This window comes from Ambystoma mexicanum, chromosome 4q (assembly GCF_040938575.1).
Source record: "Ambystoma mexicanum isolate Mex_15411 chromosome 4q, UKY_AmexF1_1, whole genome shotgun sequence".
Classification (NCBI taxonomy): domain Eukaryota; kingdom Metazoa; phylum Chordata; class Amphibia; order Caudata; family Ambystomatidae; genus Ambystoma; species Ambystoma mexicanum.
In genome coordinates this window covers 850,640,515-850,660,119 of record NC_090928.1, presented here as the reverse complement: position 1 = coordinate 850,660,119, position 19,605 = coordinate 850,640,515, and the positions used below count along the sequence as shown (strand labels likewise).

General features: G+C 46.7%; 1 non-coding gene across 1 annotated transcript; it reads left to right on the top strand.

Moving 5' to 3' along the window:
* The first annotated feature begins 4,649 nt into the window (after positions 1-4,649).
* On the top strand, positions 4,650-4,813 carry LOC138468549 (U1 spliceosomal RNA). The gene has a single exon (XR_011268320.1). It is a non-coding gene; the product is annotated as a U1 spliceosomal RNA (small nuclear RNA).
* Positions 4,814-19,605: the final 14,792 nt, after the last annotated feature.

Here is a 19,605-nt window from a genome sequence, read left to right as displayed (position 1 = left end):
GAGACTCCTTACCTTGGCCTGGGTCACAGCAAATGGCGGGGACGCCGGCTGCAGACCCTCGCCACGGCCTCGTTATTTTTTTTATTTTATTTTTTCTATGGACCAATCGGGACAGTGGGGAGGCGGGCACAGGGGAACCAGGAAGCGGGTGGGCTGGGGAGAGGGACCACGCGCCGAGTGCGCTATGGTGCTTTTAGGCACCTATGCAATATTACATTGCAGGGTTTGGGGAGGAGGGGTTCGGGAGACTCCTTACCTTGGCCTGGGTCACTGCAAATCATTATTACATTGATAAGGGCTCCTGATAAGGTGGGTGTTGTAGCTGTGTCTTGGAAGAGTCTAGGGCTGGGGTGGTTTAGTTTCTTCTGTTTGTAGTGTGAGCTAAGTTGTAACTTAGGACACTTTGCAGCCTCTAAGGCAAGAGGGTTGAGGTTAGTGGCGGTTGGAATTGATACAAGGCCTGATAGACTAGTTCTTTTGTTTTTGATGTCGTAGAGTCGAGGCAACCTTGCTCTAAATCATAAGTTTCTCTCTTGCAAGTTGCAAGGTGTAGAGTTAGTGAGGGCCATTATTATGATTTGAATGGTCAAGGCTAGGGACCAGGGTGTGTATGAAAGGCAAGTCTTGGTAGTGCGCATGTTGGGCGGTGATAGCACCTAGATTTAACAAACCCAGTGAGGACTAAAAATGCAAATATGCTACCACAGTGGCACCTAGATTTGACGATCCTATTCAGAGCTAGAATGCATACAGGTACTGATTCAAGTGCTTACACAAGGACACCTAAATTCAGATTTAGCAGTGAGAGCCAAAAAGGCACTAATTCAAATGCATACACAAGGACACCTAGATTCAGATTTAGCAGTGAGTGCTAAAAAGGCACTGATTCAAATGCATACACAAGGACACTTAGGTTCAAGTTTAGCAGTGAGAGCCAGATAGGCACTGATTCAAATGCATACACAAGGACACCTAGATTCAAATTTAGTAGTGAGAGCTAAAAAGCCACTGATTCAAATGCATACACAAGGAGACCTAGATTCAGATTTAGCAGTGAGAGCTAAAAAGGCACTGATTCAAATGCAGACACAAGGACACCTAGGTTCAAGTTTAGCAGTGAGAGCCAGAGAGGCACTAATTCAAATGCATACACAAGGACACCTAGATTCAGATTTAGCAGTGAGAGCTAAAAAGGCACTGATTCAAATGCATACACAAGGACACCTAGGTTCAAGTTTACCAGTGAGAGCCAGAGAGGCACTAATTCAAGTGCATAAGCAGAATACACCTAGATATGAGTTACCATCGAGGAGTAAGCAAGGTGTGGTTGAGCAACGAAATGCAGAGTACATGAGCAAAGGTACATCTGGGATTAGGCTCTGCTGCAAGCACTAAGTGGCGATCAGGACCAACACAGTGTGTAGTGTGCATGGCTGGTGCAGGGTGACTGCACCGGGAACTGTTCTGGGCAGATAGAAATGTTTAGAATGCAGAGACCGTGAGTTTAGGCGAACATCGATTCCTCATAGCCTCGTGGAAATCGGACAGGGGGTATGGCCCTGGGCTCTGGTCAGCTCGGGACAGTCTCTGGAAAGTTGTTGGCCTTACCCTCAGGGCCTTTCCGGGAAGGGCCGGCTTATGCCTGCCGGCTAGCGATAGGCTCGAGTAGTTAGGGCACGGGCCACTCAGCAAGAGGCTATCCTCTGCTGTGATGGGAGGACGGGGCACATCAGGGTTGGAACGCGGGCGGCCATCTTTGAAGGTAACACACCTCGTGTGTTTCAATGGCGCTGAGTGGAGCATTATCCTTGCATATAGGTAGCACAGATTATGTGCAGGGCTAAACCTTCAGTATAGCGGGCGCAAAATGCATGAGGAGATTGAAGGCAGCTACCGCTTGTGGAAGCGCTAAGAATAGCCAACTTATCAATGCAATTTTAAATTGAAGTGAGTGGTTGGCATACCTCCTGGGGGCCTTTACTTCCGGGGGTACGGGGATCAGCTGCTCCTGCAGTGATCCGGAGCTCCTGCTCCAGCTCTGGATTTAGGAGGCCATGCGGCGGACTGGCCTGTCCCGTTAGTGCTTTGGGATGACCCTTTACTGAGAAATTACCCAGGTTTTCAGCGTGACCTGGAAAAACTGTTTGCCCATCGGACTCGAGGTCAGACCCTGGATGATGAGCTACTCTCTCTGCAACAGGGTGGCCAGGATCTTAAATCATCTGTCGCCACATTCAATTGCCTAATTGCCGAATCAGGTTTGCCACAGGAGAAACGAATAACGTTATTTTATCGAGGACTGAGAGGAGAATTAAAAGATGTCTTGGCGCAAGTAGTTAATCCTCCCAAAGATTGTAGTGAATACATCGCTCTAACTATGCAACAACTCACCTGGTATCCACAGGGATGCCACCCAGCCCTGGTTGGATGATTTGCACTCTCAAACCCTCTCCTGGTCCCTTGGTAAGGCCTTTGGTTAAAGATGGGTCTGCAATATAGAAGAGCTGGATTCAATACCAGATTGTCTTTATGTTTTCCCACCTCCCTTGGCCTCAACTCCTTCCTCCCCCTTGGGCCTTCCCCTCATCTTAATATTGGAAAAGGTGGATTTTCTGTCCTGCTCCTCATAGCAGGGGCGTGTAGATTTGGGGGGCAAGCAGCAACCAAGTTACTTCACTGGTGCAAGCCCCCCTGTGGGAATACAGGCCTGCTGTGACTCCGTAGGTTTGCAGCTTTATAGTCTTTATATGCAGTTCTTATGTTCCTCTTAGTTTGAATAATAATGTCTTGCTTCTTTCCTTTTAGATATGGAAAGGTATTTTGGTGTTGTCATGCAGTTTGAAGATGAGCATGGGCCGGTAGGCGAAATCGCGGTGTGCGCGATGCTTTCCGGTGAGTAATGCGTGATGCACAGGGCTGTTTCGCCTTTTATATTGCTAACCAATGTTCCCTGTAAGGGGCGCGTCTAAGCGGCCGCACACCTTTTGATTGTGAGCCGCGCATAGTGCTTGTGTTGCCGCGCACTCCAATCATCATTATGTGAATTTTTTTTTGTTTTTTTCCCAGCCCGCGGCCGGGAAGTCAAGTCAGACTCCTGGGGGCTGTGCCGCCTGGGGCTGGGTTGGGCAGGGCAGGAGCCAGGAGGCACCGATGGCACTGTCTGCAGACTGCACTCTGCAGTGTCTGCACACAATTCATCATCATAGCAAGTTAACACTAGATGTTGTTACCTTGCTTTGATGATTGCATCATGGATGCATCATAATTTATGATGCATGCAGATGTATGTGCAGCAAGCAGGCAGCATCATTCAAAATGGTGGGCGGGCCACCGGCGGCCGTGGGGGGCCGGTGCCGTGTGGTGCTCGGCCCGCGCTCTGCTCGGGCCAGCCAAGTTCAACGTTTACTTTGATCTGTGGAGGGAGGCGGCAGGCGGCTGAAGCAATTGCACACACTAAAGCAATTGTAACACCTGCCGCCTCCTTCCGAGTCCTGACCCTGGGGGAGAAGCCTGCCTGCAGGGCTGAGCTGGGGCCCAGTGACATTGCACACTAGTTGCTTCAACTTTGGAGGAAGTAACAACAAATTTGTTGTTGCACTTCTTTACAAAGTTGAAACAACTTCCACTTGTGCCTGGGGGAAGAACAAGCCAATGAAAATGTGTGCCCGCCCAGACTCAGTGCCGCCAGGTCCATCACGGTGTGACGCACGTGACTGATGCTATTGGGCATCTGACCCACCCCGGCCCTGGCTGGGCATGATTTATTGGGGTGCACCAGTGGACCTCAGTCACCAGTCACACCCCCAGCCAGCCCAGTGCCCAGCCCACACACAGGACAGCCACACTGAGGAGGACCACCAGGCGAGGCGACGACGATCCAGGCCACAGTCAGCAGCCAACAGTCAGCCTGCCACTGTGCTACAAGGTAAGGAGGAGAAGGCTCTCATCTTATAAAAGGGTTTGGCAAAAAACGCTATGGTGTGTTTGCCCATGGATGTCACCCGGCCGCCCCCTCTCCCCCACCCATGTGCGTCCCATGCTATCAGGTGCCCCGGTAGTTCTTGAAGCCACCGTGCCCGTGCTCTGTTTTCGCGCCTAGGCCCTCCAACCTGAAGATGGCTCAGCCACAGCTCCTGTGGATTTATGGGGGGGGGGGGGGTCTGGCTACAGCAGCTCCTGGGGATTTATGGGGGTGGAGGGGGTCTGGATCCCGGCTGCCGCCGGCCCGTCCGAGCACCGATCGGGCCTTGCCTTCACGGAGCACCCCACCCGAGACGCTCTATTTAAGCAGGGTGACCTGTCAGCTCAGGAGGGCCATGGACCCGCCTGGGGCCGACGGGCCAGTGGGCCCACTGCACCAGGCCTGCTCGCTATCCGACTGGGCCTGCTGGCTGGCGGCCAGGTCCGAATTTATGCAAATCTCGGGCCGAGCAGGGCCTGATGGGAGAAATGAACTTTGCTACAATGTGCCTCTTCTGCTGGGCTCTGCCTGCCGGAGCTTCCCCCTGCCCGTGGACCAGGCATCTCTGCAGACGCTCAGGGCTTCCGGGAGGGCTGGGTCTGGGTCAGTGCCGGCCTTCTCACCCTCGCTTAGCGGGGCTTCCAGAACAGGCCCTGCCGCCCAACCCCTGCCCTCTTGCTCGCAACTCATACTTACCTGGCAGGGGAGCATCTGTGATCAGAAAGGCAGAGCTCCCAGGGTGAGGCTCATCCATTGCACATCAGATTTGCTGAGCCCTGCGATGTCCCCAAATGCAGGGTACTCGACTTCATTATTTCTGGTAGTGGGGGACTGCGTTCGCGCTATCCCCTGATTTATTGGTAAAAGAAAGAAAACGTTTAGTGTGCGAGTCAGCTGGCTTACACACAGAGCCCCTGGTCTTGCAGCAGAGTTTCTTTTGCTCTAGTCAAGACGGCCAGCCCCGAGCAGCTCAGGGGTCCAGCCCTGATGCATTGGTGAAAGAAAGAAAAAGTCACTGGGACCCTTATTGGCTTGATGAGTTAATTTACTCTGCTGCGACTAGTAGTTTTGACCAGTGTTGCTGAATAAATATTCTTTAAAATGTACAATTTGCATGTCACTTTATCAAAAAGCTCCCCTGGGTACTACTCAAACAGTATCACAAAAGGAATGAAAAGCCATTTGCAAGTGCGGGCCACTTTTTCTTTGGTGCCTGAGACAATTACATGGCCCAGTCTGACCCCGGATGATAGCTTGCCTTTGTTGCTGTGTGCAGTTCGGAAGCACCCCACAGTGTCTTTGTCAAGGGCATAGGGGCATTGGTATCACGAAAGGGGCCAGAGCAGGAAGTGGACAGGTGGTGATGTTGTGTAACTTGGCTGTAGAGGCGTTGTCTGGAGTGTTGTAATGTAACAGACACATGAACCCTCAATATGTTGAATTGGGATATGTGTAGAAGAGATAGAGCCATCCCGTGCTTGCCACATGATTGTTCTCCACCCGACCTGGTGTGTGGAAGGTCAGTACTCCATGGTGCGACAAGTAAAAACCCTGTAGAATTAAATCCAGTTGCAAATAAATACACAGTGGGACTCGTATGGACAGAGTATTGTAGAATGCACACCTCTTTTCTCCACTGCTACACATATGGAGATCACATGATCTAAAAGTTACAACAGACCTTATGCTTAAACACTGGCAGTCACATGACATTCACAAATGGCATTGGTGAGGTGAGTGGTGACAATCATCTGAGATTACATGATTACATGATTCTGTGCTTTTTATTTAACTGTCCATTCATACCCCGCCTTCTATTAAGTCGTCTTGGTCATTAATCATGTTCATGTACTGTTTATTTCATTAAACCAAGAGAAAGCATTTCCTTTATATTCCATACATTTAGTGAACTGAGAATGGAGAAGCTAATGCTGTGCTAATTTAATTTGTGAGGCAGAATCTGTGTTCCACTACAAGAACCCCTCTGTTCTTGTACCAACCCATCATAAAACAAAAGATCTTGCTAATGTTTAGAGATGTAAAAGGACACAATTTCAGAAGAGCTAAAGTCTTGGGAGAAGAATAGAGCACCCAAATGTCCTTTGAAGTAGAACTTGTTGTGCCGCAAATTCGCATTCCTCGCTTGCACACTGTGGAATCTGATCACTAAGACTTGCTCACTGGTGGGGCGCAGCGCCGCCGCTGCGCCGCTGCCGCGCCGCCGCCGACCACCCCCGGTCTGGCAGCGCATCACTCAGTTGCGCACATGACTGAAAAACAGCCCGCACACAACTATTCTTTGGTGCACACAGCCCAAAAAAATTATATGGAACATTGTTGCTAACCTGTGTCTTTTCTCTCCTTGCAGGTTGCAATGTTCCTCGCGGAGTGCCGGAATGTTCCAGCAATGATACTGACCAGGAGATAACTACCCAGGTAAGAATTGTGTGGCTTTCTTCATTCTGGAGGAAACGTGAGTAAATGCTTACTAATGCTGTCTTTCCATCTCCTCTTTCCAGGTTATGGTATTCCAGGATGCATGCGGTGCCGGATGATGGAGTTCGTACCTTCAGGTGAGTGGAACTGAAGTCAGCGATGGATTGAAGACAGGATACTGTTCCAGGTAAGTTTCGTAGTGTTCTTTGTCTCTCTGCAGGTCCTTGGTTTCAGGTAAGCTAGCATCAAAGAACTGGCAACAGCAGAATAATGGAAAGCATATTCTGCTGTTTGGGTCCGGTTTAAATAGTCTCAGGTAAAGTAGTCCAGGTATAATAGTCCTAGGCCTGCCACACCCAAAGTAGTCCAGGTAAAGTAGTCCCAGGCCTGCCACACCCAAAAGACTACACCGCATAGCTCAGTTCCTTGTAACTAAGCTATGTGTGTGCCTCCATGTTGGCTGAACCCCCCCCAAGTTAAATGGTCCCAAGTAAATAGTCCCATTCTAATGTTGGTCTTCATGATGGTTATGAGCCTGGCGCCAAAGGCGCCAGGATTCACCCCAAGAGAGTCTTAGATGAGGTTTTAAGGCCTTTGACCTGGCCCTAACTGGAAGGCTGACTTGCCAGTGAGGGCCAGAAGGGTCATGACAGCACTCCCCACCAAGGCCCCTCTCACTGTGGCACTTCTGCCTGGTCCTGGTTTGGCTGGGTAATTCTGATGGAACGTTTTAATTAAGCGAGGTGCATGGATGAATTCATTAGGTTCCCATGATCTGTCTTGAGGGCCTTATTCCTTCCAATCAACTAAGTAGTATAGTTTGGATCTGGTGTATTTTGAGTCTGGGATATCCTTTAGTTCAAACTCTCGTTCTCCGTCAACTAATACTGGTTTTGGTGGTGTTGTAACCCGAGTACCGGGTTGTACTAGTTTCAGGAGTGATACGTGAAACACAGGTGGTAAATTAACCCTACCACCCACAGTGATAGTGGGTGGTAGGGTTAATTTAACTGCCACTGGATTTATTATGGATTCAATAGAATAAGGTCCCAGATATCGGGGACGAAAGGTCTGAGTCCCTTTCATGGGCACATATTTTGATGCTAACCAGACCTTGTCTCCAATTTGATAGTTGGGGGCTTTACTACGATGTTGGGCAGCGAAATTCTTTTGTCTGTTCTTGGCTTGGAGTAAATGTTCTGCTGCTTCTTTGAAGGCCTGGGAAATAGTCGTATGTAGGGGTTTAACCGCTGGCATTTCCAAAGGGGTTGGGAGATACAATTCTGAAGTACGTGGATGTCTACCATATATAGTGTAGAAAGGGGTTTGTCCATTGCTGGTGTGTAATGAATTATTATAGGCATATTCAGCTATACATAACAAGTATTTCCAATTTCTTTCCACTTGATGTAACATGCAACGTAAGTATTGCTCGAGGGATTGGTTTGTTCTTTCTGTTTGGCCATCTGTTTGAGGATGGTGACTTGTGGATAGTCGAATGTCAATTTGGGCCATTGAACAGCATTTCCTCCAGAAGTTGGATATGAACTGACTACCTCGATCTGAGATCAAGACCAATGGAAAGCCATGTAGCCATACGATATCCTCCAGGAATACTTTTGCTAAATTGGATGCATTTGGAAGACCCTTAAAATGAATTAAGTATGCCATTTTAGAGAACAGGTCTACAACTACTAAGATGGTGTTGAATAATTGACTGGGAGGTAGATCTGTAATGAAATTAAGGGACAGTGTGTGACATGGTGCGGGAGGAATTTTTCAATGGTTGGAGAAGACCAGCTGGTTTCTGCTTTGGGACTTGTTTTGCGCACACACACCGCAAGATTGGATACATTGCATGATGTCTTTACGCCATGTTGGCCACCAATATTTTTGTTTTACTTTAGCTAGAGTTTTGGCAATTCCAGGATGACCTTCAGTCAGGGAATCGTGATAACCCGAAATAACCTGCTCTTGTAAATCTTTACTTGGCAAGTATAGAAGGTTCCTAAAATATGGTAACTGGTCTTTAATGGTGTAATGTTCTCTTTGAGTACACCACTTTTGTGAGAAAGTGTGATCCATTAAGATTTGGATCTTGTTTTGGAGTTCACCCTGTGTCAATGTTGTCATAAGACCCAGGAGTTTGTCTTCTGGAATGATGGCTACTGGATCTGGAGTTATGTATACCTTTTCATCAACAGCCATGCGGGACAATGCATCAGCCTTTCCGTTTCAGACTTCTGGCCGATAGGTGATCACATAGTCATATTCAGCGAAGAAAAGAGCCCACCGCAGTTGACGGGATGATTGAGCCTTTGCTGGTTTTAGGTATTGCAGGTTTCGATGATCAGTTATGACCGTGACAGTATGTCTAGCACCAAGGAGATAGTGTCACCATGCCTTGAAAGCTGATTTTATAGCCAAGAGTTCTTTGTCTGTGATAGCATAGTTGAGTTCGGGAGGTGAGAATTTTTGTGACCAGAAGGCAACAGGTTGTAACTGGCCAGTTCCTGCATCCCTTTGTGAGAGAACAGCTCCCATAGCCATGCTAGAGGCATCTGTTTCAACTATATAAGGGAGGTCTGGGCAAGGATGCCGTAGAACTGGAGCAGAAGTGAAATTTTTCTTAGGTTCTTGAAAGGCCTTCTATGCTTCTTCGTTTCAATGGAACTTTTTATTGTTTTTTCTCAATAGTGATATAATTGGATGCACTATTTGGGAAAAATCTGGGATGAATCAGCGGTAAAAGTTTGCAAAGCCCAGACATACTCTGGATTCCTTTAAATGAAGTTGGTGACGGCCAGTTAAGAATGGCATCTACCTTGTGCCTATCCATTCTGATACCTTTTGGTGTGAGGATAAAACCGAGGAACTCCACTTCGGTGACATGAAAAGAGCATTTTTCGAGTTTAACATACAGTTTATGTTGGCAGAGTTTAGTAAGGACAGAGAGGACATGCCTGACATAGTCTTCTTTTGTAGCAGAATATACTAAGATGTCATCAATGTAAACCAGGGCGCAAACGTTGATCAACTCCCGCAAAACATCATTCATAAAGTAGTGGAATGCAGCAGGATCATTGCAAAGTCCAAAAGGCATTACCTGGTATTCATACAAGCCATATTTGGTCCGAAAGGCGGTTTTCCATTCTTCTCCTTTCTTCACTCGAACAAGATGGTACGCCCCCCTAAGATCCAGTTTGGTATAGATGTGGGCGTCTTTGACTTGATCCAATAATTCAGGAATAAGGGGCAGTGGATAAAGTTTTTTTTTTTACTGTGATCTGGTTTAGGGCGTGATAGTCGATACAAGTCCTCAAATCTCCTTCCTTCTTTGGTACGAAGAATAAGGGACTGGCTGCCGGTGATTTAGATGGGCGGATAAATCCATTTGCCAGGTACTGATCAAGATAAGATTTCAAATGGAGGTTTTCTGGTTCAGTAAGTGCATAGATTCGACCACAAGGAATTTGCGCACCAGGTATGAGGTCGCCCTGACAATCGTAGGGCCTGTGCGGTGGTAGAGTATTGGCTTGATCTTTCTGGAACACTTTTTGAAAATCTTGGTATTCATTTGGTAGAGTACTAGTCACACCTAGTACAATCGCCGCCGTACTGGGAGTAGCAGATGTACATAAGTCTGTTTTCCCCTTTTCTTGGTAATAACAGGTGCGAGCACAATCATTGGAAAAGGCCAACTTCTTGCCATGCCAATCTATGAGAGGGTTGTGAGCTACCAACCATGGTATCCCTAAGATTAGTCGAAACTGAGGAGCTTTGATGAGATCAAATGCAATAGATTCTCGGTGTCCATCCTGGCACAGTAGAGTTAGTGCTACTGTACATTGGGTTACTGGTCCAGTAGCTATTTCTGTCCCATCAACAGTAGTAACTTTTTCAGTAGTCGACTTAGAGCATAAGTGAAGCCCCATCTCTGCTGCCAGATCTTGGTCTACATAATTCCCAACTGCTCCGCTGTCTATGTATGCTTCGACAGCATTCATCCGAGACGGTTGTTGGTGATTGATCAAAATTACTGGTAATGCAAAGTGTGAGGTCTGTGGCTCATCCTTCTCACCCGACAAGCGGACCTCTACGCTTGCCGGGCTTGGTAGTTTTCCGACTCCTTGTTATTATCTTCCTTCTCTGTGGCTCCAACAGTTCTCCTTGGTGGTTTCACTGGACATTCTTTGAGGAAGTGGCCTGATTTTCTGCAATATAAGCATAATTGCTGTTACCTTCTCTTGTCTCTTTCAGTTTTAGTTAAAGGGGGCCGTACACCTCCGATTTGCATGGGTTCTACCGTGTTTTCCAATGTACGTGGAGCATTATCCTTTGACCGGACATACACAGCTCGAGTGTCTAACCTTATCCGGTCCGCTTTTCGGTCTTGTCATCTGTGATCTAATTGCACCACAATCTTTAGGTGGGTTAACTACTTGAGCAAGGACATCCTTTAGTTCCCCTCGTAGACGCCGATGAAATAGTGTGGTCCTTCTTTCCTCAGGCCACCCAGCTTCAATGACTAGTCTGTTAAATGTTGCTATATATGTAAGCAAGTCTTGACTTCCTTGACGGAGTGACAAAAGTTTGTTGTATAATGCTTGGCCTTGGGTATGACGAGCAAAGAGTTTTTCCATTTGCATCTGGAAACCCCCAAAGTCATGTAACAATGGGTTATCCTGATTTACCAATGGTACCGACCAATCCGCAGCACTGCCACTCAGGTTCATGAATGTTGCGTACTTCTTGGGGTCCCCTGTAAATCGTTAAGGTGGAGCTAAAGAAACTGCCCCAGGAAGGGTTATTTGTACTGGATTGGTGGAAGAAGTTGGTACAGGTGCTGGCGGAATGTTACTAGGCAATGGGGTATGTCCTGCCTGTGATTGGAACAATTGTCTACTTATTTCGTTGGTACGATCCTTAGTAACAATCAAATCCCTCCTAAGAGCGTTGGTTTCTTGCCTGGCTGAATGTATTTCAGCGCGTAATTGTCCCAACAACTGAACTAACTGGTCAGTCTCTAAAGTCTCCATGACGCCCAGGTGGATAATATTATTGAGGCTTTGCTTTCTGTTACGCTCACCTGGTATCCACGGGGACGCCACCCAGCCCTGGTTGGATGATTTGCACTCTCGAACCCGCTCCCGGTCCCTTGGTAAGGCCTCTCGTTAAAGATGGGTCTGCAATATAGGAGAGCTGGATTCAATACCAGATTCTCTTTATGTTTTCCCACATCCCTTGGCCTTAACCCCTTCCTCTCCTGCAGCGACCAAGTTACTTCACTGGTGCAAGCCCCCCTGTGGGAATATAGGCCTGCTGTGACTCCGTAGGTTTGCAGTTTACAGTCTTTATATGCAATTCTTATGTTCCTCTTAGTTTGAATAATAATCTCTTGCTTCTTTCCTTTTAGGTATGAAAGGTATTTTGGTGTTGTCATGCAGTTTGAAGATGAGCATGGGCCAGTAGGCGAAAGCGCGATGTGCGCAATGCTGTCCGGTGAGTAATGCACGCTGCGTGGCGCTGTTTTGCCTTTTATATTGCTAACCTGTGTCTTTTCTCTCCTTGCAGGTTGTGATGTTCCTCGCCGAGCGCCGTAATGTTCCAGAAATTATACTGACCAGGAGATGACTACCCAAGTAAGAATTGTGTGGCTTTCTTCATTCAGGAGGAAATGTGGGTAAATGCTTACTAATGCTGTCTTTCTATCTCCTCTTTCCAGGTGATGGTATTCAGGATGCATGCGGTGCCGGATGATGGAGTTCATACCTTCAGGTGAGTGGAGCTGAAGTCAGCGATGGATTGAAGACAGGATACTGTTCCAGGTAAGTTTCGTAGTGTTCTTTCTCTCTCTGCAGGTCCTTGGTTTCAGGTAAGCTGGCATCAAAGAACTGGACACGGTGAGAATTACCCTGCCCTCAGCAGAATAATGTAAAGCATGTTCTGCTGTTTGGGTGCGGTTTAAATAGTCTCAGGTAAAGTAGTCCTGGTAAAATAGTACCAGGCCTGCCACACCCAAAGTAGTCCAGGTAAAATAGTCCCAGGCCTGCCACACCCAAAAGACTAGACCGCATAGCTCAGTTCCTTGTAACTGAGCTATGTGTGTGCGTCCATGTTGGCTGAACCCCCCCCGATAGTCCCATTCGAATTTTAGTCTTCATGATTGTTATGAGCCTGGCACCAAATGCGCCAGAACTGACTCCTAGAGAGTCTTGGATGAGGTTTTAAGGCCTTTGACCTGGTCCTAACTGGAAGGCTGACTTGCAGTGAGGGCCAGGGGCAATGGTCATGACACTAGACCACCGGTTACAGGATTGCAAAGCCAACTGAACCAGATTAGAACATAGACCAGTGTATGTCCGACCAAAGGAAGCGTCCCATAGACAGGCCTCAGATATACACTCGGAGCCCATCCACTTGGATGTTCTCGGGGGACCACTCACCAAAGCAGAGAGAGAACGGAGGCGTCAGGAAAAACTTTGCTTATATTGTGGCCAATCTGGTCACTTTCTCTGGAACTGCACGGTTAAACCTCCACGGAAGACAATGGGAGTACTAGATAACACAGGGGAAGACACGGAAGCGGAAAACTCCAACGCCCGGCAGATGTAGAGGTTGGTCTGTCAAGCCAGGAATGGAGCACTCAGATCTCATATTTCAGTATTCTTGTGGTTTTGGTAGATCCTTCACAGCCCACCTGAATGCATGCCCTCAAGGCTTTCATAGACAGTGGGGCTATTGGGAACTACCTGGACATAAACACCGCAAATACCTTACGATTAGCATTCCACCGTAAGGACACCGTTGAAAGCGTGTCAGCTGTGGAAGGCATACAACTCCTTTCGGGACCAGTAACACAGTGTTCTTCCCCCCTCACCTTAATCTGCCAAGATGGCCATAGGGAAAGTATTAGATTTGACCTTATCGCTGCACCCCAGTTCCAGCTGATTCTTAGGATACCGTGGCTAGAGACGCACAACCCAAAGATAGATTGGTGAGCTCGAAACTTACTCTTTTCTACATAATGCGCCTCTTCCTATGACAACAAAGGGATCCAAGGAAACCCTTTGTTAGCTTCACAGGAAAAGATAGCAGGTTTAGGCTTGGTGGGCACCTTACCAGGCGAATACAAGGAGTTCCAAGATGTGTTCGTGAAGGAGCAAGCTAATACGCTACCACCACATCGAGTTTACGACTGTCAGATCGATCTGCAACCAGGGGCATAAGTACCGTGCAGCCGCATTGATGCATTAACCGAGGAAGAAAACGCTCATCTACGGACTGTGGGATGTTTTAACCCACTCTACTCTGCCCTGTGGCATCACTGTGTGCTGGTGGCACCAGAATCAGCAAAATAGCTGCGAAACCCCCTTGCGCGCCAAAACCTAAGGAAAGTGCGCTCTACCAAGCACAAAAAATGGCTGCTAAATCTACCTTGCCTGTGTCAGTGGTGGAACGGAGACCTCACTGCTGAAACATGTCACTGGGCTGCCCACCAAGTAAAAATTGAAACTGCATGAAAGGCAGTGCTTTACTGAAGAAAACCCAGAAATTGTTCTTAAACCCCCTTTTCTTGGTTACTGAAAATACAAAATACCGGTCCAAAACACCACAAAACATCCAATATCCTTGCTGGGTGTGACCCGTCACCTCCTTTAAGAAATCATTATGAACCTACAATGTCATTGAAAGCGGAATCTGTCATCAAAATATCCACAGTAAAAAGTGTGCCTGCCTGTGAAAATCTGTCAAAATATGGGTGCAGTACCAGCAGCCGCCTGTGTGACAGCTGTCATTAGTTGCATCAGAAGCTTAAGCTTGTGCAATTGAAATCAAATGTCTGGAAATTAAGTGACCTATTATCAAAAGTAATATATGGTGTAACTATTTAATTTCCATGGTTTAGAAGCTGAAATAAGAGTTCTAGCAGCTTGTGTGAAAATTGCAAGTTTTATTTTAAATCAAGAAAAATGTAATAAATTGACAGTGAATTTAAACTGAACTCAAAGCCACCTAACAAGTTCCACAGCACCTCCCCCCCCAACAAAAGGCCTCTCTCTCCTGCTTCCCACCAAGGCCAGGAAGTCGCACCTTTGGGAGAGTTAAATCAGGGGAGGAGATCAGGGGCTGCACCAGAAGGAGACAATGGACCTTCCTTGGCTGAAAGGATATGTAGATTGTGAAGTGTCAACAGTGGCCTCTCCCAGAAGGAAGGGGGCGGATTGCTCCAGACCTGCCAGCAGGAAAAGGAAGTGGAGACAGACACTTTTGTTGATTCACAAAGCACAGAAAGCATATGTTTGAAAAAGACTGATAAAGGACTGTGCAAATTTGTAAACATTATAGAATTAATAGCATTGTGAATGTGAATTTTTTGTGCACATTTTAAAAGGAGCCAGAAATCTGTGCAATGTTCTGGGAAGGCGCAGTGAAAATTCTGGTTTTGTGGCAATTGTATTTATGTCAGAAGCATGAAACTTTATACAATTATGGCCATATACAATGCGCACATATGTAAAAAAAAAATTCAAATGAGATATTGTGTCCCGGACAAAAAGTGCAAAAATCTGTCAAATCCGGACCCAAGATCACACAGCAACGAGGCTTGGAAGAGGGTTTGCTCCACAAAATATGGGATCTATGTATGCTATTGGTATACAAATTGTACACATGTAAAGATGTATTGTATCAAAAATAGATTTTATGTGCAAAAGGCAAAGAGGAGGATGTTTTTCCTCATAAAACCGCATCATCATGATGACACTCTGTTTTCTCTTCCAATCAAGGGAGAGAGCAGACTTTAGCCAATAGACTACCTATCGGGTGCACCTAAGATAATTCAGCATACCCACCTCTTTATGAAATGCATAAATAGAGACAGGTGAGGGCTTAGATCCACCCACCATCCCGATTTTGGGTGAAGCACTCTGAAGGAGATCCATTCATACTTCTTGTTCCAGACTACAGAAACTTTGCAAGCAGAAAGGCTCAGAGCATAGCTGAACCACTTTCAGCTGGGCCTAACTTCCAGAACCCATCCCTCAACTTAAAGGGGAAACCAAAGAAGCAGCCAGGCTGTGCTGTAACTGCTTGCCTGCCAAAGAATTATCTTCATAACCAGAAGGACAGATTAAACCCCATCTGGTGCTGTGCTGTGCTGTGCAGACCAGAGAGCCATTGCTGATCCAGATCCAGCCCAGTCATGCTGTGCAGTGTAGACCAGAGTGCCTTGCTGTCCAGTCCTGCAGTGCGGTGTCCAGAGCACCTTGCTGATCGCTGAACCAGACCAGTCCGGTGTGCCCAGCAGTCTATCCAGAAAGTATCCCTGACCAGAACCAGAATCCCTGACGGTTCCATTCAAAACATTGGTAGTGAGTATCCTTAGTATAGGACTGTCACTAGTTTATGTACTGTCCATAGTCATCCCTATCCAATCAAATCTATCTTATATCCAGAACTCTATTGTTAGAAATCCTTTTTGTCTTGCCTGAACTCTCTCTCTTATCCTATAGTGCTTCTGTAATAATATTGTTAAAATCATCTTTGCGCTGATATATTGCTTCTGAAGAAGGCAAGCGTCTCGGCTGGCAGTTGCCTTGATCATGTGGCTGAGCGTCCGTGTAGTTTGTTTCTTCATAGTCCATCCCTAGTGTAAAGAAACATTGTTTGCATTTTAAAAGCGCATTCTTGTTTTACAATTTTACCTCTTTCTGGAAAAAAAACGACCTCCATGAAAACGTCCATAACTTCTTCATATTTCATGCTAGAAACGTAATTTAAGTGTCTACTTGTAGCTAACATCCTAAGCTTTCTAAAGAACCCATCTTATATTTATTCCGTAATCGCACATACCGCACGCGGAAAGGTTTGCTGCAAATCTTCCTTTTTGGCAAAATCTATAACGTGTAAAACAACTTTCCATTGCACCTGACCTCCAAATTAAGTTTTCAACTTGCTTATTACTCTCAAATCATTGCTAGTGTGTGTCTGAAACCAGATAAAGTGGCTCCCAGTTGTATTTAAATAATTTCATTGAATTAAATCCAGATTTAAGGGCCTCCTTACACGGAATGCGGTAAACCATGGTGCTACTAGCACCATGGTTGCCGCCGGTACCATACCGGTACCACCATGGAGAAAAGGGGAATTACCACCCTATTCCAAGGTTGGCGGGGTAATTCCCCCTTTCTCCATGGCCCTTCCCCATTCCCATTTTTGCCCCATAGGGCTCAATGGGAATGGGGAAGGGGCTAATTACGGTACTGCAAATTGCGGTACCGTAATTAGCACCAAGGTCCCTTTGCGGGTCCCAACTTTAACGGCTGATCTACACCAGCCGTTAAGGTCGGGTCCCACAAAGGGACCTCGTAGTAAGGCGGTAAGGGTTTACCGGTACCGGTGCCCTTACCGGTATCGGTAAACCCTTACCGCCTTATTACGAGGAACGAGGTCCCTTTGCGGGACCCGACCTTAACGGCTGGTGTAGATCAGCCCTTACCGGTACCGGTAAACCCTTACCGCCTACCGTGTAATGAGGCCCTTAGTGTTTTACCCATTCATTCAAAGCCAACTTTAAAACTATTTTGACAAGTTTGCCAATCAATCCTGTTTTTCTCTCTTGTGTTTGCTGGGGGGAAATTGGGATTGATATATTTGCTTGAATTCTGCATTCCTGAAACCTGTTCTCTCCTTCTATTTCTTCATATTGCATATTGGGGGGATTGAAGGGTGTGCAGGGGGAAATAGTAACCATACTGCTATTTGATTGAACATAAATACAAGTATTATTTCTGTGCTGCATTGTTTGCCCATCATTACTCCTTGTGATTAAAGAGATTGTTTAGTGTGACATCACCCCATTGGTGATCATTGTATACCCATTAAAATAGTGTCATATATTGTGCACTACATAAATAAATATTTTTTAACTTTGTAAACCAGCCTGCTTCCTGGTTCCGTGTGACCGGGGGGAGGGAGGGTGTTAAAAGAGAGGGGCATGATATAAGTCGTACAACGTTCAGAATAAAATAACTTATAGACACAAATAAATAATTAAGGGTTTCAGTTGTGCACCACATGCTAGGCATTGACTTAGGTGAAGCGCTGGATTGAAATCACTTACAGGACCTACTTGGACCAATATCTGGCCAATGGCTTCATTAGACCATCTAAGTCACCAGCCGCCTCCCCATTCTTCTTCGTACCGAAGAAAGAGGGGGACTAAGAATGTGTATTAATTACCGGGCCCTAAATCAAGTCACCATAAAAAATAAGTACCTGTTACCTCTGATACCAGTACTCATAGACCAGGTGGGACAAGCGTAGATTTTCACAAAGCTAGACTTCCGTGGCGCATATCACCTGGTACGCATGAAGAAAGGGGACGAGTGGAAGACTACGTTCCGTACCCGCTATATTTTGTATGAATACCAGGTCATGCCCTTTGGGCTTTGCAATGCCCCAGCTGCGTTCCAGCATTTTATGAATGATGTGTTACGGGAACTCCTCGATGTCTGCGCAGTCATCTACATCAATGACATTCTGATCTACTCCACCACTCCCCAAGAACACGTAACCCATGTGCGAGCTGTACTCCGCAAACTGCGGGAAAACCAACTGTATGCAAAGCTAGAAAAATGCTCCTTCCACGTCACCAAGGCGGATCAAGATGGACAATAGAAAAGTGGAGGCAATCCTCACTTGGTCCTCACCCACGTCTGTAAAGGGAGTACAGAGTTTCCTAGGGTTTGCAAACTTTTATCGACGCTTCATACCAGGATTCTCACATATTGTACATTCAATTACGTCCTTGCTGTGCAAAAACCTAAAGTTCAAATGGACACCAGCGGCGGAAGAAGCCTTCCGAGCCCTCAAGGAAAAGTTCACCTCAGCCCCAATACTGCAACACCCACAGCCCGATTTACCATACATCGTGGAAACAGACGCTTCAAGCATTGCCATGGGGGCCGTATTGTCTCGATAAAATCCCAAAACCGGATGCCTACATCCCATTGCCTTTTGGTCAAGGAAATTCTCCACAGCAGAATTAAACTATGCGATTTCTGAGAAAGAACTCCAAGCAAGCAAAGGTGCACTGTGTGAATGGCGACATTACTTACTAGGAGCAAAACACACATTCACAATAATAACAGATCATCAGAACTTGCAATACTTACGCTCAGCAAAAGCTCAGCCTTCTAGGCAGCTCCATTGGGCCCCATCCTTAATGGAATACGACTTTGTGATCACCTATCGCCCCAGAGTTAAGAACGGAACGCAGATGCATTATCCCACATTGGCACAGGAGAGGAAGTCTACAATGCCCCTAACCCGGTGGAGGTAATACCCAGCCATAAAATTCTCGGCTTCTGCATCGGCCCATCTCTATTAAACACACTGCAGGAAGCAATAAAAGAAAATATGTCTGAAGAAGACCTACTGGCGTGGGACACGAAGGAGATCAGTTCACCATTGAAGACAAACTACCATACTACCAAAATCGCCTCTAGGTTCCAACTAAGGATCTGCAACAAGCAATTATATCAGACTACCATGACTCGCTGTTAGAAGCCCATCCGGGTATAGCCAAAACCATGAAGAAAGTAAGCAAATCTTATTGGTGGGCAACTTGGCGAGAGGATATTGCGAACTACATAGGCACCTGTGAGGTGTGTGCACAATACAAAACATCCAGGCAAAAACCAGCCGGCCTCCTTCAGCCAATCACCATTCCACCAGCGCCCTGGCACACAGTATCAATGGACTTTGTCACTGACTGTCAGATGGGTCCATAATGTCTTCCTCCCCTTGGCAAGAATCCGTTTCCCCCACCTCCCCTTCCACATCGCCTCTGTGTTTCCAACGAAGTATCGGCTTCGGATTTCTTTTGGGTTGGGATCTCTCGTTTTTTGTCATGCAGATAAGGGTGACTGTGGAAGGACGCCACAGTGTCACCTAGAAGGTAAGCTGTGACTATCCTCCGCAGCCGCCTGAATATGGGGAAAAACCAGTGGCACAAAAAAACCCAAGATGGTCCTTTAACGTTGGAGAAGTGACTGGATCCCTGTTGAACTTGAGGATAGCTGTAATGGTGGGTCCGGTTGCGGAATGAGGAGTGGAGGAGGTTCTGGCCATGAAAGAGAATCTCGTAAAAGGTAGATTGCAGGAGAATACCCAGGAAGTACAAGTAACTCCGTGCAGGAAAA